At 38.5% G+C, this 23,168-nt stretch overlaps 1 protein-coding gene and 1 pseudogene across 4 annotated transcripts in view; one reads left to right on the top strand and one right to left on the bottom strand.

Moving 5' to 3' along the window:
• The window catches only part of TTC28 (tetratricopeptide repeat domain 28), a 387,004-nt gene that overhangs the window by 190,240 nt on the left and 173,596 nt on the right, over window positions 1-23,168 (top strand). The window lies entirely within an intron of this gene.
• Window positions 17,882-18,975, bottom strand: LOC132221966 (small ribosomal subunit protein uS5-like; annotated as a pseudogene).

The raw sequence follows: 23,168 nt of genomic DNA, 5'->3' as shown, positions 1-23,168 counted from the left end.
CTCCCCGGCCTTCCCGCTGCAGTTTGACAATCTGTTTGAGGCAGCTCTGCCTCTGTATCTATTATTGTTCAAAAGTTTATAATGGTCTCTATTGTCCATGAATGAGTGAGATCATGTGGTATTTTTCCTTTATTGACTGGCTTATTTCACTTAGCATAATGCTCTCCAGTTCCATCCATGACATTGCAAATGGTAAGAGTTCCTTCCTTTTTACAGCAGCATAGTATTCCATCGTGTAGATGTACCACAGTTTTTTAATCCATTCATCTACTGATGGGCACTTAGGCTGGGAAACTGCCTTTTGAAGTAAAAATTAACCACTGTGAATACTATGACTGGTGAGAATACCAAGCTGCATCTTTCTGCCTCTTACATCTTTGGCTATAATACCTTTAAAATTTTTTCCCAAGTAGCAAGATAGCAGCCTGAAAACACTTTGTCTATTTACCTTAAAGAGCAATATGTGTGGTTTTTTAAAATGTGATAACTCAGATACATAACAGGGGAAGTGATACCTTCTCCATAAGATTTTTTATTCTTTTTATCTGCTTTAATGGTTTCAAAATTAATTTCAGGTGTCCATGGAGTCCTCCCTGTGAGCTAATATTAATTGTCAGAAGAATACATAAATTATACTATACTAGAGACATTCAGGAAATCTGATATGCAAATATGCTGATGATTGAAGTTTTTTTTTATTAGTCTGATTTCTCTCCTAAGCTTCATATTTCTTTATTCAACTGCTTCTTGGACACTCACCTTCAATTTAGTGTTCTTGATCTAGTCCTCAATCAGTACCTACTTCTATATTCACACTTGTTCTATTGCCCCCACTACCTCACTCTCATGTTTGATTGTTACTGCATTCTCCTTTTTCTATAATAGAAATCTCTTTTCTGGTTCTTCCCTTCTGCCATCTTTTCCCTGGACATTGGCAGTAAGTAGCTTTCTCTCAGGACTTTTCACACTTTTAAAAACTCTCCTACAAGCAAGGAAGAGATGGTGTCTACTATTTGGGACTATGAGAGTAGCTTGAAATTGCTGCCAAAAGTAATTTCTTTCAACTGGTTGAGAGTGTGGACTTAGATATTAGACAAACCTGGACTTGAACTTTGGCTTGGCTACTCGGTAATGTTGACCCTTAAAATTACATAACTCTTCTTAGTGTGATGAATATGTGAGTTGTTTCCAATTTTTTGCTATTATGGAAAAGCTGTTATAAACATTTTTATACATATACTAGAGGCCCGGTGCATGGATTTGTGCACCGGTGGGATCCCTCAGCCTGGCCTGTGGGGATTGGGCCGAAACCGGCTCTCTGACATCCCCCGAGTGGTCCTGGATTGTGAGAGGGCAGTTTTTGGGTGACACACCCTGGAATCAGGCTCCTTCCTCTCTGGTTCCGGGTATGTCACCCAAGAACCGCAGCTACCAAGTCACTGCAGCTCCGCAGCTCCTGCGTTGAGCATCTGCCTCCTGGTGGTCAGTGTGCGTCATATCTACTGGTCTGCTGGTTGAATGGTCAGCCGGTCAGCTGGTCATTTAGGCTTTTATATATATAGATCTTTTGATAGTCATCAGCACTTAGATCTGTTAAGTGTTTGGTCATACATATATTTAGATATATTAGATTTTATGAGCTTTCCAGACTAGTTGTACCAAGTTATGTCAGCAGCAGCATAAGGGATTTTTAAGCTTTAATAAAAAATAAAGAAAAAGGTATATGTCACACTGGAATATGTAAATATTTTAATTTGTGAAATCTGTTTGAACTCTCCCCTGATTCTAGTTTCTTCTTTATCCAGTCAATCACTTTCTAAAATTTGTTCTGGTCATGTAATTTTCCTGCTTGAAAGCCGTTGACAGCTTTCTGTTGCCTCCAGAATAAAGGCCAAACTCCTTTATGACTTTTATTTCGCATTATTCAGTTGCACTTACTGTTTACTTGTTTGTAATGGTGGTCTCCCCATTGTTTAACTGGCAGCGTCTGGAGGGAAAGGAGAATTTTTATATTCTCATTCATTCATTTATCCATTTACTCAACATATGTTTACTGGGTATTTACTCTGTTTCAGGTGCTATAATGACTTTGAGTATAAAGATGAATATGCCATGCCCTAGCACTTTGGCTCAGTGGATAGAGCATCGGCCTGTGGACCAAAGGGTCCCTGGTTTGATTCTGGTCAAGGGCACATACCTTGATTGCAGGCTTCTTCCCAGCCGGGGCTCTGGTCAGGGCTCGTGCAGGAGGCAACCAATCAATGTGTTTCTCTCACATAGATGTTTCTCTCTGTCTTTCCCTCTCTCTCCCACTCTCCCTAAAAATAAATGGAAAAATGTCCTCGAGTGAGGATTAACAACAACAACAAAAAAGATGAATATGCCATTGTTCTTGCCCTCAAGGAGCTCAAATCTTCTGGCAAACCTCCTGTAGTGTTCCAGTCCAGTGCTGATAAATGCTTTTCGGCCTGGAGGAAAACATTGAGGGCTTGCTGTGGGTAAAGAGTGCTTGCCTCTCCTTCATTCTTATGAATGGTGGTCTTTGTTTTGCTCCGGGCTGTGGAGGAAGTTTATGAAGCCCAGTAGTAAGTGTCAACAGCTTACTCTTTTTTTTTTTTTTTTGCACTTACTTTGCTGTCAGTAATTAAAATCTAAAATTTACATTTAATATTCTGATAATGCCTCCCACATAAAAGACCTTTAAAATGAAAACTCATTTGTTGTGATATTGAAGATTAAAGGTAAATCGTAATCATTATCAATTGATGATGCCTGTAGGTTTACAGGAACAGTTACTGACCCCCCCAAAAAGACTACTCGACTTTGTGAGAAAACTGAGCCTTCTGGATTTTCTTTAGGATGTGGCTACAGGAAATTCATTAGATGGTTTTCGATGACATCATCCTGACCATAGCACTTTCTCCAAAAGCAATGCTATTTTTCTTGGACCTTTTTGCAGACATTTTCTACACCATGTATATTAATATATTAGTAGTGCTAATATGAAATCCACACAAAGGTTTATGGGGTGTGTGTGTGAGAGAAAGACAAGAGAGACAGAGACAGAGAGAAGGAATGTAGTGAGATGATTGTTTTACTTCCAGCAGGACAGGAGAGTGGGTTAAAGGGTAAAAAGCATCCCGTTCATCTGAGAACCCTGTCCTCATAGGGAGTATTATGTTCAGGAAGGGAATGGTTGACAACCTCTTCAGTGGTGTGTATCACAGGCTTTTGAGAAACAAATAAGATTGTTAAACTATAACTCTTCAAATCATGGAAAACTGTAGATTTCCCACCCTCACTCCCAACATTGTGAAGAATGGAGATAGGATATCAGTTTTTTTTTATTATGCTCTTTGTATTTTGTATTATAAGTCAGTTGAGCCAGACCTTTTGGGCCCATAATGGATAATGGAGTGCTCTCTCTCCTACTGATAAAATAATTATTACTTCAAAAGAACTTGCACCCCCGGTGAATGTGTATGTGTGTGTGCAGTCATTCCCCCCTTATCTGTGGTTTTGCTTTCCATGGCTTCTTTAACTGTAGTGAAATGCAGTCTACAAATATTAAATGGAAAATTCCAGAAATAAGCAATTAATAAGTTTTAAATGCATGCCGTTCTGTGCGGTGAAATCCAAAGCAAGTATTTGCATTTCAGGAATGGATTTTTAGATAGTTTGATATACTTCAGTAATTTTCCAGAGAAATGGGCTCTCTGGCTATCCTGAAGCCTTTTGCACGATACTACATGTGGTATCATTATTAGGGACTGAACTGAACCAAGAGCTTGTTAAGAGATTTGAACATAAAGAATCAAAATTAAAAGACTTAGAAACAGATAAAATCTGACATATTGGAGACTGCAGAATTATTTAAGGTCTTGAGTGTGATTGTTCCTGAAGGTACTGATGACAGCCTATAATGCTAAGATGCTGTCATTACAACGTGATGGGTGGCATGCTGCTTTGACAGAACAGCTTCTGGATTAACTTAATACTTTCTTGATTTTTAACTTTGGACTTCACTATTCTGGAGACCATGGAAACTTGGAGAAACTAGCAAATTGGTGGTATTCCTATTTTATAGATGATAAAATTAAGGCTTAAAGAGGGATGGGCTTTAGGCCACACAGCGTGTGTCAGGATCATGTTTTGGAAAACAAGATGAAATATATTCTACTTGCTACTTGGAATAGAATTTTTGCTACAAATCATTAATCTTTGCTGAAATGAAACCACTTCTGTGTGTTCAGTTTTTAAAAAGATAATTTCCACAACACAGGCAGCAACAAAACACATACTTTCCTACAGTCCATTTTAATTTTGTAAGGACATCACTGAGGTTTGTTTAATTTTATGTCATTGTGGGTGAGAACAATTAAAATCTGATGAGAATAGATTGTAAGGACAATGCCTTTCCCATCTACTGCCACAGATGATACAAATTAGGAATCCTTTCTTATTTTCAGTTTTAGTTCAGTATAAAAAAGTCTGTTTTCAAAGTAGTAATCAGAATCTTTTATTCTTCCTGAATAAAAGCACTTTCCTCTAATTACCATAAAACTTGTATAGATTTCAAAGTTCTTCTTTTCTCTAGAGAAATTACATCCCAAAGAAATTATCACTGAATTGCTTATTGCTTTCATTCCTTAATCCACATTCTCCTGCCAACTCACTAACCAGGTGTCCACTGGTTCCTGGGGGTATGTTAGTGCATATCTTTGGGCCTTTCCTGAAAGAGAGAGGTTGAGAATGCCATGAATCTTCTAAATTTTACCATTTCAATCTCTGATGACTCTTTAGTAGTTAATCAGTTGATTAAATTAACTGATGCTATTTAGAATTTGTAATAATTGACTGAGCCTAAATTTTTACCTTTAACTATCTTTGAGGAGGTATACCAAGAGGCTTAAATGATTACAGGATGAATAAAGTTCTTAAGATAATATACATTCCCCAAATCTCTGGAAATATTAGGCATATAAAAAATTAATTATGCTGATCCGAATGTATAAGCAGAGCATGGGTTAAGATCGGATAGACTTTGGTTGAGTCCTCACTCACATTTATCTAGTTGTGTGACTTTGAGCAAATTACTTAAGCTTCTTTAAGCCTCACTTTCCTAACCCATACAATAGTGGGGATATGTAATAAAACATTAAGCTAAGTTGGGCATAAAGCATGTGGCTGGTGACTCAGTAAGTATTAACTGTCACAAGAGTCAGTGTCACCATCCTCATCATCTTCATTATCATCCTCTAGCCATGAAAGCTTTTAGAGAGGTTCTAGTTACTGTGTATACTTGACAGTATCACTACCACCTATTTATTCAAATCTTATTACTAATTCAGATCCATCTCTTTCCTAGAAGGTGGGGCAGGGTGGGGGGTGGTGAATCATCCAAATGCTGCTTGTTCTTTTTTTTTTTTTTTTTTTAAATATTCTTATTGCTTCCAGAGAGGAAGGGAGAGGGAGAGAAAAACATCAGTGATGAGAGAGAATCATTGATCAGCCACCTCCTGTACACCCTTTACTGGGGATGGAGCTCGCAACCTGGGCATGTGCCCTGACGGGGAATTGAACCATGACCTGGTTCATGGGTCTACGCTCAACCACTGAACCACACTGGCCAGGCTGCCCTTTAGTTTTTATTTAGGAAAAGTGAAACGTAAGTAATGGAAATAGGTAAATAGGAAAGGAAATTAATGGGGAATAAATATTGCTTGACACTTGACATTTGTAGATATAAAAGCTGCTTTTTAGAGTGTGTTTTGCTTTGTTTTTAAATGACAAAATGTAATCTGTCTTGATGACAGTCCTGAAAATAATTCTAGTATTGCTTTGGGTTCTCAGCTTCTCCAGACAGAGTACATTTGTTAGGCAGTGTCTGGTCCAGGATTATTGCTACTTCATAGTATTGCCAGAGCCATAATTTTATGTGCTTGTGGCTCTTCTCATCCTTTTCTATTTTGTTTTAGAATGAATGTAGCCCCACGGAGTAACATTTCTCATATTTGCTCTTTTTTTAAATGCTGGTTTAGGATTCAAATGTTTCCCCAATGTATCTCACTTTGTCTTTTGCATTTTGCTTTTTTTCACAAGAATTAAAGGAATAATAAATGAAGATAGTTAAGGTAAACATCAGGAAATAAATCAATAATTTCTTTGTATCCAGGCCAGGGGACACATAAGAATTCTAGAAACTGGCCCAGCCAGCATGGCTCAATGGTTGAACATCAACCTATGAACCAGGAGGTCATGGTTCGATTTCCGGTCAGGGCACATGCCTGGGTTGTGGGCTCGATCCCCAGTGTAGAGAGTATAGGAGGCAAGCCGATCAATGATTCTATCTCATCATTGATGTTTCTCTCTCTCTCTCTCTCCCTCTCCCTTCCCCTCTGAAATCAGTAAAAATATCTTTTTAAAAAAGAAAAAATTCTAGAAAGTGAATTTTAGAGATGAAATGGAGTTAGGGAGATCTCATTCTATAGACGAAGAAAGCAAGGTACAAGGTTGTCTATGTAGCCGAGAAAGAGTAGATTTGGAGCTAGTCTGCAGGCCTTCTGACTCCTAATTCAATGTTCTTATCATTGATCCCTACTCTTCTGCATGTGTTTCCTTCCACCTTAAAGTCAGGATGCTTCGGTATTTCTCATTGTGCATCTTGGGCTGTATCTTGGGCTATTTCCCCTTTTCTAATTATAGAGATTGTTCTCATTTTCCTATTTGAGATCTCTGCTTATCTCGGTTATTAAAAGTAAGCTTATAAGAAAAACACATGGTTCCCACCCCCACCCCCAACATACCATTTTATAAATATCTTTCTTTATCCCAGTAATGCCATACTTGAACACCATTCTACTTTTCCAAACTTTTTTTCTGACTAACATAAATTCAGAGTCAGTCTTTCTGAAAGCTTCACCCACATTAACATGTAGAATGACATCAAATAAATTTGGCATTTCTTCATGCAATGTCTTATTCACATCATAAGCTGTTTTATTGTGTTACAGAAATTAGTATTGGTACATTATGCAAGAAGTCAAAAGCTCCCCTTCTCCCCCCCAAGACAGTGTTGTTAAATGTAGCTAAATAAGTCTGGCAAGAATGGGCAATGTATAAAAATAACTTTAAAGAACAAAACTGGGAAGACTGTTGAGAGACCACAAGGACTTAAAAGCAGAAATTAAAAGGAAAATGAAGAGAGCAAAGCAATATGTTTCTTGTTGGGCAGAGCTCCCCTAAGGGACCCTGTATTCAAATACTCTTTCACATCGCATTTGAATCCTTAGCTTCCAACGGCCACTGATACCACAGAGACCCAACAGTGTGTAGTGGTTCCTTCATCTCCTGGGCCTCTAGATGCCTCCTATTACAGCCCCACATTTAAAAATAGCAGGGAAATGAGGGAAAATCATAAACCAGCTATAATAAAATTAGTGCTTGCGTGAAAGACTATTGCCAGAGAACAGCTTTTAGAAGGCCCAGTGCTGCCAGAAGGCCGCTGGGTGTTGGCAGTATCCAGCAGTCACTGGCTAGCACACTGAGACCCGAGCTGGGCGTTTTAGTAAAGATAGAGTGTCTTTTCTTCTTGATCATGCGTGTAAAGAGGTGTGTTTTAAGTAATAGGAAGTAGATCAGAAAAATATATTGTCATAATAAATAAATATTACTCTTTCTTGCCAACATAGAAAAATAGAAATTAAATAACTTTGAAGAAGAAATATTAGTTTTTCTCAAAAAGACTGATTAAGGGAAGGGTGTCCAAGAGCTAACATCTAAGAAACTAGATGCATTGATAAAGAATGCCACCATAACAAAACCCCAACTCTTCATTCATCTGTTAGTGGGAAAATAGCAGGAATTGGGCATGAAGGTATGGTGAGGATCATTGCATTTCTCATTAACTGCATACTTGTAGAAGATCTGGAATTCTCATTACAACTTGAAAGGAAAACTGATTCTTTTAGAATCAGATATTTTCAAACTAGAATGTCACAGAGCCTGCTTTGGTTCAATGGTTTTTGTGACTAAGTATGCATTACCTTAGCTATTGGCTTTCATTCCCATATATATCATTAACATAGATGAGTCTTGTAGCCAGTCTGCCTTTCAAGGATGTGTTTCAGTAGCCTGGATGGAAAGATTTTTCACCTAACCTCATGAATAGGTCTTTTAAAAGGACATTTGTTGGGATTCACCCCACCCTGTCTCTGCTGTTGAACTTGTAGCACTCCATTCCTGCACCTACTGCAGGCAGTAGTCTGGATTGCATTTCTTTGTAATAACCTTGTTTCTAGCAGCCTTGGAAAGAATGAGCTGGTGGATTTCAGTACTAATACTGTCATGTGGGCTATTCTAGTGAGTCACCCTCGGTTAAATCTAAAAAGTTGGATCAGCATTCAGAGCATTCATTTTAAGTAAACCCTTCACTAGGGCTGCAGGGGCCAGCCCATTAATCTGGTTCATATACTCCATTTGCTTTTTAATCTCTTGATTGTACAGAGTATGCATTTCCATTCTAAATGGGAAAAAAGAGGAGTCTCTTCTTGATGGTATACTGGCATGCCCTTTAAGTTTATGTAAAGTAAAATACCTGATATTAAACTTTGAAAATGTCATTAAAAGATTTCACCGCAGCTGAGCAGCTCTAGTCCCAAAGGACTAGATCTCTGTCCTGTATCTTATATAGGAACGTGGGATATAAATCATTTTAGAGAGATTGCAAAAAACAATTAGTGAAATCTTGAGCACAGACATTTGAATTTAGAAACTATAATGATGTTATTGGCTTTACTCTATCTAGAGCAGTGGTTCTCAACCTTCTGGCCCTTTAAATACAGTTCCTCATGTTGTGACCCAACCATAACATTATTTTCGTTGCTACTTCATAACTGTAATGTTGCTACTGTTATGAATCGTCATGTAAATATCTGATATGCAGGATGGTCTTAGGTGACCCCTGTGAAAGGGTTGTTCGACCGCCAAAGGGGTCGCGACCCACAGGTTGAGAACCGCTGATCTAGAGAATGCCTATTTCTGATTAGGTACTACAGGTTTAACTCATGTGTGCTGATTGGACAGCAGGATTAATAGTACTAGGTTAATATACACGATGATCTCCCTCTGAAGAACTCAACATATTTTCTATGTCTCAGCACATTCACTATTTTGACTCTCAGACATCCTTGTTTTCTTCTTGATGTACTTTATTTCTCTTGGTGACAGAAAGAAGTGGACATAGGGAAAGGATCACAAGAAAGCAATGATTGGGTCTCCCGCCCACCAAAGTTCAGATATTTTCCCTTGCCTTGTTCCCATTTGCTAAGTGTAATTTGCCCTGGCACCTAGCTGTTTTAGTGTCCTGAATAGCTATCAAAAGGAAAGGATTTCCCAGCTTATAAAGTTTTTTCTAGATTGATATGCCAAGATTAGACTTTGGAATGCTGGAGAAGCCTTTCCAGGAACCAGAAATAGAAAGCCAGCCGCTTTTTCTTCTCTAGAAACCAGTGTTTCTGTGTAGATTGCCAACTGCTTCTTTCAAGATATAGAATTAAAAATCATAGAAATTGGAAACAGGAAAGGTACTGTAGGTCATTTAGCCTAGCATTTAGTACCATACTCTGCTAATCCCTCACACGCACATAGAAAGATAATTGTCTATTATACAAGATAATTGTCTCAAATGAATATAACTTGGCAACTCAATATCCTGGCCTTCTGATTTTGAGTTTAGAAGTAGTAAAATAGGAAAAGTCCCTTAGTTGATGCAACTCTATTAAAATCTGAATGCTTCAAAACCTTCCTTCAAATACACACGACTCATGTCATCATTGAGGTGTTGTCATGTACTCAGTCATTCTGGTGGGGTTTGGCTTTTATAGGGTTAATGAGTCCACAAATTTCACATGCTTAATAATTGTGTATATCAGTTTTCTGTTGCTATAGGAATGCTGCATGATAAAACAATCACAAAACCGCAGGGGTTTACAGCAATACACATTTATTTTTGCTTACATATCTCTGGTCAAAACTAGGCTCAGTGGGACTTATATATTTGCAATTAGCTGAGGTTATCTGGGTGGTGGCTAGGTAGCTTCCCTGATCTTGTCCAGCCTCCTGGGACAACTGTGGGTCACCCTGGGCATTCTCTAATTATGTAGACAGAGGGACAAGTGCTTGGCAAGCTTCTGCTTGTATCACATTTGCTAACATCTTATTGGACTAAGCAATTGAATTTGACTTAGCCAGAGTCAGCACCACATCCTCAATAGGGGACGTGAAGAATTACAACTGTCAATGCAATCACTCTACCACAGTGTGATGGCTTAATTATCTCACAAATGAGCATGATTGAAAATGATACACCCAGGTTATAAATACCTTAATATGTATTGTTTTCTATTGCATTTCTTTTGAGGAAGCAATGAACTTGTCCTCTAAAAAAAAAAAAAGGACAAAGGGTGACTAGAATCAGTTTACCTCGTACTTTCACATTTTTGTTTCCATTTAATTCCCACAAAAACCTACAAGAAGAATTACTTTAATAATTCTAATAATTATTGTTATCTCTGAAATATTTGGACTGCCTCACCTCTATCTGGGTACTATTGAAGAAGTGATGAGAACTTTCAAAGGCCATTTCTACCCTAAGATTCTTATCATTCAGTGGTTACTACGTAGATTTTCTGAGTATATGTATCATTTACTATGTTATCTTGGCCAAAATGACTTTGACTTTTTGTTTCAACATTACTCTCTCTATTTGTCTTGTTCCAAGAATTTTAAGGAACTTTTTAAATTTAAAATTTTATTTTTCAATTACAGTTTATAATCAGTTTTATATTTTATTAGTTTCAGGTGTACAGCATAGTGGTATATAACTCACAAAGTGGTCCCCTGATAGTTCAGGTACCCACCTGACACCATACATAGTTATTGCAGTATTACTGACTTTGTTTCCTATGCTTTACTTTATATCCCTGTTACTATTTTATGACTGCCGATTTGTACTTCTTAATCCCTTCACCTTTTTCACCCAGTCCTCCAACCCCTCTTCTCTCTGGCAACCTATTAGTCTGTTTCTCTGTATCTGTGAGCCTGTTTTTATTTTTTTTTTATTTTGTTCTTTAGAGTCCACATATATGTGAAACCAAGAATTTTAAGTTGATAAATAAGTTGATGTAGGTCAGTTATCAACAACCTAGCATAGGAGATGATTTTTGAGTAGCGCTACTGGTCATTTAGCAAAACTGTGATATCATAACAATAGCTACTATTTACTAAGCCTTTTACTAAGCCTCTCTTGCATCCCACGGGATACATGCAGTTTCTCCTCTCATCCGTACAGGAAGCCACAGAAGTAGGGAATATCACCTCTGCTTTGCAGATATGGAAATTCAGGTTCCTTCCCTGAGGAAACATTTCAGTAGGTGATCTGGTACTCACCTCTTCTCATTTCTTTCTTCCACAAAGACTGATTGGGAGGGAGTGAATGAGCAATAAGCCATTTGAAAAGCTATAGTTACTAGTTCCTCATGTATGCCAAAAAATATCAAAGGGTGGACACATGGTATGCGTGAACTCACAAAAGACATTTGCTTGAAATTATAATTGAGCAATACATCAGTTTTTCAGTTCCATTAATTGTGTAATTTGTGCAAGTTGCTAATAATGATTTCTCAAAGTCACATTTTAAATATGGGCACGGGATATATAGATGTATGTTGAACCATTTCTTTTAGGCTATTAGTGCAATATCTGTTGCAGATTCTATTTTACAAATACTATGTGTTTACGTATTACCTTATTTTTAAGAGGCTCATGGATAAAGTAGATTATCTTATTGAAATCACCATTTTATAGGTAAAAAAAAGAATATTGGTGGTTTCATATGTTTTGACTTAATATTCAGTACTGTTATCTGTGAGAGAAAATGAGGAATCACTCAGAAGTCACTAGAGATATTTTAATCCTAGACCTTGTTCTTAAACTTCAAACCCATATTTCTGACTTCCTTCCCTTCAACTCTACCAGCGTGTGTCATAGGCACCTTCAGTTCATCAGGTCTGAACCCAAGCTCTTCATCTCTTCTCCCTCCTTTGTGATCTCTCCGATTCTCCTGGCTCTCTTGATGCCGGTGGCAGACACCTGGCAGTCATGCTAGCCTCTCACATCCTTCACAGTGAAGGCAGTCTTCAGGCCCTATCCAAGCTGACACGCACAAGCGCACACAGGTTGATATACCTCATACATATGCAATATATGTGTATCTGTTTATAGCTTTTAAATATCTTTTGTTCTCCTTTCCAAGAAACCTTCATCATCTTCCCCTGAACACATTTAATTATTATTTTTTTGCTTATTCCTATGTTGTTCCACAAATGAAGGAAGGCACAACAATCTCTGAGTTGGTCCTTTTGCCTACCACTCTCTCCTTTTGACCCATTTCCCCTAAGACTTCGGAGCAGAATTTCAAAGTGCAAATCTACCAGTGACTCACCACAAATCAAAGTCTAACCTCATTAGCCCTGGCCCTTCCTGATTCAGCTCCTAATTGCCTTTCCAGGACCATTTCCGACTATTCTGTTGGTGGATCCTCTCTTCTAGCCGGAACTAACCTCCTACTCTTTTGTCCTGAGATCAAGCCTTAGATTAAATCTTCATCCTCTCTGCTCAGCGTTCCCTAAATGCTGCGTCAACATGATCTCTTGCCAGATAGACTCCGAGAAGGGTTTAATGAAAAACATTGTGTACCCCAGGTTCATTGATCTATCAACATCACTCCATTAAGTATACAAAGTACTACATTCTTTTATCTGTTTTTGTTCCACATGTATATAAAAATTGACACAGGACTTACTGAGTAGTGTAGATATAGGAAAGTAGGATGATTATATGAAATAAAAGACAGACTGCATCTGTATGTGGTAAAATTATACCAGTTCAGAATTGAATGTTCTTTTTAAAGAAAAAGTAATGTACATATTTTTGATTTTTTTGGCTTACTATTCATTTTTGTGTCACTAGCCATGAGATATTTATTTCAGACTATCTTATATATAATGTATTGTCATATGTGAAGCACAAATGTAATAGATTTATTAAACAAATTTAAATTGAGATATAATTGACATATAAATGATATTAAGTTCAGGTATACAACATAGTGATTTAATATCTGTGTACAGGTTGGGGCAAAAGTAGGTTTACAGTTGTCCATATGTAAAAAATACAATAATTAATAAACAATACAAGAATAAACTCTGTTTTGCAAGCTCACAACTATAAATCTACTTTTGCCCTACCCTGTATATTTTGAAATGATCACCATAATCGGTCTATTAACATTCATCACTATACACTTATAAATTTTTTTGAATGATGAGAACTTGTAAGATTTGCTCGCTTAGCAACTTTCAAATATGCAATACAAAATTATTAACTATTGTCACATTACATCCCCATGACTTATTTATTTTATAATTGGAACTTTGCATTATTTTGTCCATCCTCCACCTCCCACTTCTGGCAACCAGTCTGTTCTCTGTATCTATAAGCTTGCTTTTGTTGTTTTTAAAGTCCACATATAAATGGAATCATATAGTATTTTTTTTTCTCTATCCGACTTATTTTACTTAGCATAACACCCTCAAAGTCCATCTATGTTGTCAGAAATGGGAAGATTTCATTCTTTTTTATATGACATATATTCCATTGTACATTCCATATCTTCCTCTGGAGACTCATCTATCAATGGGCATTAGGTTGTTTCCATTATCATGGCTATTGTAATAATGCTGCAGTGAATATAGGGGGTGCATATATCTTTTCAAATTAATGTTTTTGTGTTATTTGGATAAATAGCCAGAGGTGAAATTGCTGAATAACAAAGTAGTTATATTTTTAATTTTTTGAAGCCCCTTCATACTGTTTTCCATAGTGGCTAATGTTTGGTCAGTCCCTGCCTTAGGACTTAACAGTGATTTGTATATAACATATGACTCCTTGGATTCCATAGCAAATGGCATTCTTATGCCTACATCTGTTAGTCTAGGTCTCTTCATTAAGACTGATTTTATTCTATACATACTTTTAACTTTAAGAAGGAAAATCTTGGCCCGAACCAATATGCTCAATTAATATTTGACAAAGGAGGCAAGAACATACAATGGAGCCAAGATAGTCTCTTCAATAAATGGTGTTGGGAAAATTGGACAGATATATGCAAGAAAATGAAACTAGACCACCAACTTACACCATACACAAAAATAAACTCAAAATGGATAAAGGACTTAAATGTACGACAGGAAACCATAAAAATTCTAGAAGAATCCAAAGGCAACAAAATCTCAGACATATGCCGAAGCAATTTCTTCACTGATACAGCTCCTAGGGCACTTGAAACTAAAGAGAAAATGAACAAATGGGACTACATCAAAATAAAAAGCTTCTGCAGAGCAAAAGAAACCATCAACAAAACAATGAGAAAACCCACTGTGTGGGAAAACATATTTGCCAATGTCATATCTGATAAGGGCCTAATCTCCAAAATTTATAGGGAACTCATACAACTTAACAAAAGGAAGATAAACAATCCAATCAAAAAATGGGCAAAGGACCTAAATAGACACCTTTCAAAAGAGGACATTCAGAAAGCCAAGAGACATATGAAAACATGCTCAAAGTCACTAATCATCCGAGAGATGCAAATCAAAACAACAATGAGGTACCATCTCACACCTGTCAGACTGGCTATCATCAACAAATCAACAAACGACAAGTGCTGGAGAGGATGTGGAGAAAAAGGAACACTTGTGCACTGCTGGTGGGAATGCAGACTGGTGCAGCCACTATGGAAGACAGTATGGAGTTTCCTTAAAAAACTGAAAATGGAACTCCCATTTGACCCTGTGATCCCACTTCTAGGAATATATCCCAAGAAACCAGAAACACCAATCAGAAAGGATATATGCACCCCTATGTTCATAGCAGCACAATTCACCATAGCTAAGATCTGGAAACAGCCTAAGTGCCTATCAGTAGATGAATGGATTAGAAAACTGTGGTACATCTACACGATGGAATACTATGCTGCTCTAAAATGGAAGGAACTCTTACCATTTGCAACGTCATGGATGGAACTGGAGAGCATTATGCTAAGTGAAATAAGCCAGTCAATGAAGGAAAAATACCACATGATCTCACTCATTCATGGATAATAGAGACCATTATAAACTTTTGAACAATAATAGATACAGAGGCAGAGCTGCCTCAAACAGATTGTCAAACTGCAGCGGGAAGGCCGGGGAGGGTTGGGGGGCAGGAGGTAGGGGGGTAAGAGATCAACTAAAGGACTTGTATGCATGCATATAAGCATAACCAATGGACATAAGACACTGGGGGATAGGGGAGGCTAGGGGACTGTCTAGGGCGGGGGGAAAAATGGACACATATGTAATACCCTTTGTAATACTTTAAGCAATAAATAAAAAAAAGAAGGAAAATCTCATAGTTATTTGTATCAAAAATGAAGCTATAGGAATAGGCTATTAGTTTATATTAAGTTTCAGTGACTAAAAGATATTGTGGATATATGAGACTTACTTGCAATACTTTGATATGGATAAGAGAAGATCAAAGAAACAAATTGGATAATGAATATATTGCTTTGAAAAATGTAACTTTAATTTAGCCTTGCTGCAGTGTGGAAAACTCTATTTTTCTAGTTTAGTGGCTCAGAACTATTGTTTGTATAAAATCTAATTTACAAAGTCAGTAGCTGAGATAAACATTTGTGTCAGATACAAATGGCTGCAGGGTTGTATTAGTTGTAATAGTTCAAGCTGTGGAACTACCCTGATGTGACAAATAAGAGCCACTGGGGGCTCTCTGCTCGAACGATGATGTGAATGTTGACTTTTGCCTCCTCTCACAGTATGCTGAGGGAGATTTTAGCCCTGATTTTGCTTCCAAGTACTGATTTCCTTCTCGTTGTTATTATTTCACTATAGTAAGAGAGAAAAAGAATAAATATCTAAAGCCTGAAGCTGTTTCATCTGTTTTTCACATCAAAATTTGTTGATCCCATGTAATATAAGTTTAGTTAGAAATCTTCTGTTAAAATATTTCTGATACAGAATCTTAGAATATTAGATCTCAAAGGACCTTAAAGATCATCTAGCCCAGTGTTTTCTGGACTGAGCTCTAACTGTATTTTGCAAGATGTTAGAAGGTGTTCCAATAATAAAAGGGTTTTATGGGCATAGTAAGTGCCTGATATCCAGGGCTAAAAAGGAAGCTTAGTAGGCTTCTTCCTGTAGGAGTTCTCCGAGTTTTAAATGTGCTAAGGTGCTTTGTTAATCATAAAGGGATTAAATAGAGGGGTTATATAAGTAGGGTGAGTGACTCAAATTTATTGGAATTCTTCTTATGTGGAAAACCTATTAACATCTATCAGAAGGATCCAGTTAAAATAGTAACACAGAATATGCCTCTTTGCTGCTCAGAACAATGGAAACAGGTTCCCAGCTCACAAAGAATAAAAGCCAGGGTTCTTTTTAAAAATCTTATTTATTTATTTATTTATTTATTTATTTATTTTTTATTGAATTTATTGGGGTGGCATTTTTAAATAAAATTATACTGGTTTCAGGTATTCAGTTTTGCAATGTATCATCTGTATATTGTATTGTGTGTTTACCTCCCAGAGTCACAACTCTTTCCATCACCATTTATTCCCCCTTTACCTTCTTTTACCTCCCCCCACACCTCTTCCCTTTGGCAACATCATAGTATAGACTAATGGATACAGAGAACAGACTGACAGTAGTCAGAGGGAAGAGGAGGGGGCTGGGTGAGAAGAGTGAAGGGATTAACCACAGAAGAAAAAGAAGGACTCATGCACCCAGACAAAGCCAGGGTGCTTACCGAGGCCTCCAAGACCCTTCAAGGTTTGAGCTCCTGACTCTCTAACCTTTCTTGCTTCTCCCTTCCCTGCTACAGGCACCCTGGACCTTCTCAGTGAGGCCTTCTCGGATTATCCCATTGCCAGTATTCTCTGTCCCCCTCACTGCTCTTTTTCTCCATAGCACACAATGTCTTCCATTATACTAACTCCATCGTTGCCTTATTTAAGTTTTTATTGTCTGTTTCCTCCTACTGGAGTGTTGTTCAATGACAACAGAATTTTTGTGTATTTTGTTCTCCGTTGTACCCCTAGCATCTAGAATGCTGCTTCACACATAGTAGAAACTCAACAACTGTTTGTTAAATGAGCTAAAATGTCCTTGAGCGAAATCAAGAGTCTCTATTAGGGTAATATTCCTGAGACTTGGAAGAAGGCACAGATTTTTATCTCTCCATCTCGAGTGGAGGAGAAGAGGCACAGCAGAGCTGGAGGGTCCGCTCTAGGAAGTCCCTGTGAGGAAACAGCCATGTTATGATCTTGGACCGTGAATGTGGTGCCATTTCCCTTTCTAGGACCAGGGGTGGGAAGGGGAAGTAGGAGGAAATTAGGTCTGAGGATTATGAAATACGAGTAGGTGGTATTGCTCATCTTACTGTGCTACACTCTCCTGTAGTCACAACCAGTGTCACATGAAAGGTCAAGGGCAGCCCTCTGGTGTGGTCTAACAGCGAACCCTTAGTCTAAGCTGATTTGGTCCTGAGTCCAGGAAACACTGGCCTGTCATTCTTTTAGCATGTATTTACAGTACACCAAGTCATGCCAAACAAGGTAGACAAGGAACAGTTTTATTTGAGGGATGTTATTTCTCCAGTGACAGATTTTACTGTGTGTGTGTGTGTGTGTGTGTGTGTGTGTGTGTGTTTTAAAGAAAAACCAAACAGGCTTGATTCACTTTATTTTTCTTGTATAAAGTTATGTGGTGGCCAGAGCTGAAGCCCAGGTCCTCTGCACAGAAACTCTAGTGTGGGTCTTTGCACAAGAGGGCAGTGAATGCCTCATAGGGACACTTGGTGAGCATGGTCTTTTTCCAGAGGTTGGGAGTGAGATAGCTCTAGGCCTTGGATATGACATCAGAGGTGGCCTTGGTGAAGTTACCGAAAGTGGCAATGCAGCCCCTGGCCGAGGTGTAGCAGTTGTTGATTCTGGCCATTATCAGCAACTTCATGGGCACAGAGGCTGACACGATGCCAGTGCCCCTGGGGGCAGGGATGAGGTACACAGCACAGCGCCACAGTGGCCAGTCACCTTGCCAGGGACAGTCTGGGGCTTGCTGATCTTGTTCCCCCAGCAGCCTCACCCCACAGGGACAGTAGAGAGCTTGGCCAGGATGACGGCCCCTCAGATGGCAATGCTACTTCTTTGGAGCACTTAACACCCAGACCAGCATGTCCATTGTAGTGCCAATGGTGACAAATGCCTTGGACTGGGTCTCTAGCCAATGTGGGTCTGCATTTGCACAGGAATAATCAAAATCTTTTTTTTTTTTTAATATATTTTATTGAGTTTTACAGAGAGGAAAGGAGAGATAGAGAGAGTTAGAAACATCGATGAGAGAGAAACATCGACCAGCCGCCTCCCGCACACTCCCCACTGGGGATGTGCCTGCAACCAAGGTACATGCCCTTGACCGGAATCGAACCCGGGACTTTTCAGTCCGCAGGCCGACGCTCTATCCACTGAGCCAAACCGGTTTCGGCCAAAATCTTATCCTTAAGGGATGCCCCCAGGAAAAAGTCAATGATCTCAGATTCCTTGATGGGCAGGGAGAAGAGATAGATCTCCTCCAGGGACTTGATCTTCATGTCCTTGACCAGATGGCCCAGTTTGGTGATGGGAATCCATGCCTTGTCCTGGACCTTGCCTCGCAAGCTTTGCAGCCTCAGCCTGGGCCAGAACCTGGCCACGACCTGGCCTCCATTGCAGCATCTCCCACGGAAGCCCCTGCGGTCGCCCATTCCGGGCCCGGGACCTCCACGCCCGCCCACAGCGCCTGCGCCATCTGCCATTCGGTGCTTCCTAGGAGAGGACGTGTTCGGTTCTGTTTTTGAAAAGCTCGTTCACTTGGTTTCAGGATTTTGATATAATTTCACTTTTTATTTTCCAAATCCATCATGTTAAAAATGAATTCCTTTTTTGTTTTTCAAAAAACAATAAAAGGCAAGGTTGGAGACTCAGTGCTATAATAATAATTCTAGTTCTGGCCCCAAAGAAATAGACTTTTATCTTTTAGCTGTCTGGCTTGTTGGGATTCCTATCACATATTTATAAAAAAGAAATAAGAGAAAACTTTTAACCCTATTCTTTTCCAGATGAGTAAACTACACAACTTTGGTTTCCTTAGCTAACGAGAATGGATAGTGTCCTGGAGAATTAGTCCATAATTTGTCCCCTTTAATGCAAGATGTTATAATACAAAATCACAATTACTAATTTTCCACTTCTACTCCTGCTTCATAAAAAGAGAATTGTTTAGAGGTATGTTTATGTCCCGTGAGATTATGCTTTAGGGCATGATTGCCCTAAACAAAGCACAAGCTCTACGATTCCTAATAAATTATTACATCTTCCACATCTGTTCTTGTCTTTTCTCTGAAGCATTCATCCAAGAGAACACAGCATTAACGGAAAGTACCAGAATCGTGGGAAGACGTTTTGCTGATAAATGCATTGACAGTTGATTTGTTGTGATTAGAGGAAAACCTCAGTGGTAGAGGGCCTGGGGCTAAAAACTGACTTTCTTTCTCTTCTGCCAGACAGTGTCTCCTTCTGCCCATTCCCCCTTTCCTTCTGCTTTCCTCTTGAGAGAAATCATGTGACCCTGTCACTACAGTTTTTAATGCCAAATATCTAAGTGTCTTTAAAATGCAGCACAACACTTTTAAAGGCAAATAGTGAAGTAGTTTCATCTGACATTTCCATTATAACTGCTCTTAGTGGATTCTAGACATCATACATAAAGGTGGTGAGCTGATTCTTTTTTAAAAAAAAAATCATGATGCAAACCCATTGAGCTGTCTTTTCCTATTTGGTGCTCCATCCATTGAACATGCAACACATTTTTTTTCTTAGAAATGTGATTTGATCAGAGAATATCTATAATAGTCTGGACTAGATTTTTCTAGCGTTTGTCTTATATTTTAGAGACACAGCCATTTCTCATAGTCTTGTGACATACCTATGTATTGCTGAACTAACATCAATTGCTTTGTTATCTCTAGGACTGTGAATCCAAACTGGAAAAAACCCCCCACACAAATGTTAAGTTGCCATCATTACTGTCAAATTGTTCTTTCATATAGAAGTTAAAATTGTATTCTCAGACTTTATATACACTATTTGTTTTTAAATCTTAGAAATTTTTTTTTTGTTGTTAATCCTCACCCCAGGATATTTTTCCATTGATTTCTAGAGAGAGTGGAAGGGAGGGGGAAAGACAGAGACAGAGAAACATCGATGTGAAAAAGACACATCGATTGGCCATACAGCCTGCAACCGAGGTATGTGCCCTTGACTGGAATTGAACCCGTGACCCTTCAGTCCGAGGGCCAACACTCCGTCCACTGAGCTAAACCGGCTAGGCTAAGTCTTAAAAGTTTTATTAAATTTATTTTTACTCATGCATTAAATATTTAATGAGTACCTATTATGAGCTGTAGAATAGTGTATAATGATTTCAATGCAGTTGGTGATCAATCAGCCAATGTGTTTCTAAAACCAATAGCTGAACCATGTAACTAATAAGTTCTGTTGGGGAGGAGCAGAGGGGCAGAACATGGATCTGGGCTTGTTGGATGAGTTAACTACCATCACATCTGTCCCTCTAGTCAGGCTCTGTGAGAGGATAGTGCCAGGTCTTTGGTAGCTTTGATCACAAACCTGCGCTTCCCCTAATGTCCACATCTTTAAAAGCCGCCAGCAGTGCTCATGGAGATGAAACTGGCAATATGAAATGAGGGGAAAATAGATTCCAGCATTAAACTTATTGCAAATGAAAAATTTTTTTCTGGTTTCAGCTATTTTCATTTACCTAAGCTTCTAGGAAGATGAGACAACACCATCTGCATTTATGGGTTTAATCATGGCAGTTACAGCTTAACTACCTGGCTTCAGTATTGTGGGGAGGCATATACCATCATCTGCCTCTTCCCCTCCTTTCTTGATTTTCCAGCCATTCTCAACTCAGTACATTTTAATAGTTGGGATATAAAATCGCATGTGTGGCATGTTTAAATAATTGAAGACTTCATCATCTTATTTTTCAAGTGATATACTGAAGCTCTGTTTTTGTGAGGGAGTTGTAGCTGATCTTAACCAATGTCTCTAGCTACTCTGGGTAATGGGACAGGAGTTGTTGAAAATCTGTTGGAATTGCTCTATCAAATGATTTGAAGCAAAAGATAGAAATGAAATTACTCCAATGCTGGCCTAGGGCTGTTCTGGAAAGAGTTGTAGCATGTTACCATGTAACTTCCTCATGTGCACATATTATGATTCTGAATATTTTATGCCTCTTTGAGTTGTGTTCTCATTGCATATAGTACAATTCAATTTCCTCCTCTTAAAAGAGTAACTGAGTGGAGAATGTCTTATAGCTAATAACCATTTGTTTTGGTGGTCTAGGAGAAATGCTGATGAACTTTGGTTTTAATAACACTGAATATGTAATAATGAGAGAGAGAGAGAGAATGAGAAGATGTTTTTGATCAGGGAATTTTTTTAAATGGATAGTGGAATGAAACCACTCTATCTCATACCCCTTTTCATATTTCAAAGCATGCATTTTCTCATGTTTTAATATTGGTTAGGATAAATATTATTGTCCCATAATTAGACTGTGTACACAGTTCAAAAAAGGTTAAATAAATTGGTTAAGATTGCTCCATTAATTATTAATCATATGCCGCCATATATTTGTGAATCATTTTGCATTTTAGTTAGTAATGAACACATATTATATTTTTGTTTATTTTAACAGTGTGAGTCAGGTATGGAGTCCAGCTCTCTCATTCCCATCTATTCTTCTAAACCTGGTGTTGCCAAACTTTTTCAGTAAAGGGTCAGGTGGTAAATACTAGTACTTTAGGGTTTTGGGTCCAGAAAGTTGTAATTACTCATCTCTCCTATGGTGGCATGTGAAGACAGCCATAGATAATAAATGAATGGGTATGGCTATATTCCAATAAAACTTGCTTTTTTTCTCCCCAAAAAATAGGTGGTGGATGGGATTTGGCCAACCCTTTCACTGAACCAGTAGCTTCTAAACTTCTCCTTACTAAAGGGCCTTTTATGGTTTCCATCTGTGAATCTTCCAGTCCTCCATGTTTTGAAAGTTGGGCTTTCAAACACACCCAATATTGAATAGTAATGAGTTCACTCACACTGAAATGATCAGTATGAATAATCATGTGACTGGACTGTGCTGATGAAATCCCAGGCACAGCAAGGAAACGTGACCTGTAGTTAGACTGCATAGTTTACAGTTTCCTAGAGGCTTTTGAAATCTTGAAAATAGTTTATGAATCTCCACCACTTGTCTTCCAGGACCATGATTTGCCATTACTTACATTAGACACCTCTCTTATGTGTAGAATTAACTTCCTAGTTGAGTGTTAATTGAAGTGTTACAATTAAGTGGCTGGGAGTCCTCATTTTAATCTTGAGTAAAACCTCAAAGATGCTGCTCTGAGGATAGTGAATTGGTCTCAACATGAAATAGCGAGTGAGAGGCTGGTCTTCAGCCTGACCTCTGAGGTAATGTCTCGGAACTGAGTTTTCAATAAAATAGATAAAGGATTTTTATTAAGTTTCCTGAGCTGGAAACACATCCATCCTCTCATTTTGCTGGACAATGTGTTTACCATTAAGGCCTGCCAGCCTCGGTAAGAGCTCAGGGCAGCCATGGAGGGCATGTAACCCTGCCGCAGGGGAAGTGAAGCTTGGCTGCATCCCAGTTGCATCACAAGTCCTGGCGGAGCGGCTGCCCTTTTGCCCTTGTCCTGGGGAAATTCATCAGTTCCTAGGGCTGCTAGAGATTGTACGACATTATCTCATCCAGCCTCTGACTCCAGGCAGGACTTGACTTACATTATCTCTGGCAAAGGAGAATGTCTTCATGGACTACTTGTATCATTCAAAATTAATCGTAAAGATGTATTTTTTAAAATTACCTGTGGGAGATTTTGTTCTACCTACTCCTACC

The sequence above is a fragment of the Myotis daubentonii genome, chromosome 19 (assembly GCF_963259705.1).
Source record: "Myotis daubentonii chromosome 19, mMyoDau2.1, whole genome shotgun sequence".
Classification (NCBI taxonomy): domain Eukaryota; kingdom Metazoa; phylum Chordata; class Mammalia; order Chiroptera; family Vespertilionidae; genus Myotis; species Myotis daubentonii.
The sequence above is the reverse complement of the archived record's forward strand: the minus strand, read 5'-3'. Positions and strand labels throughout refer to the sequence as shown.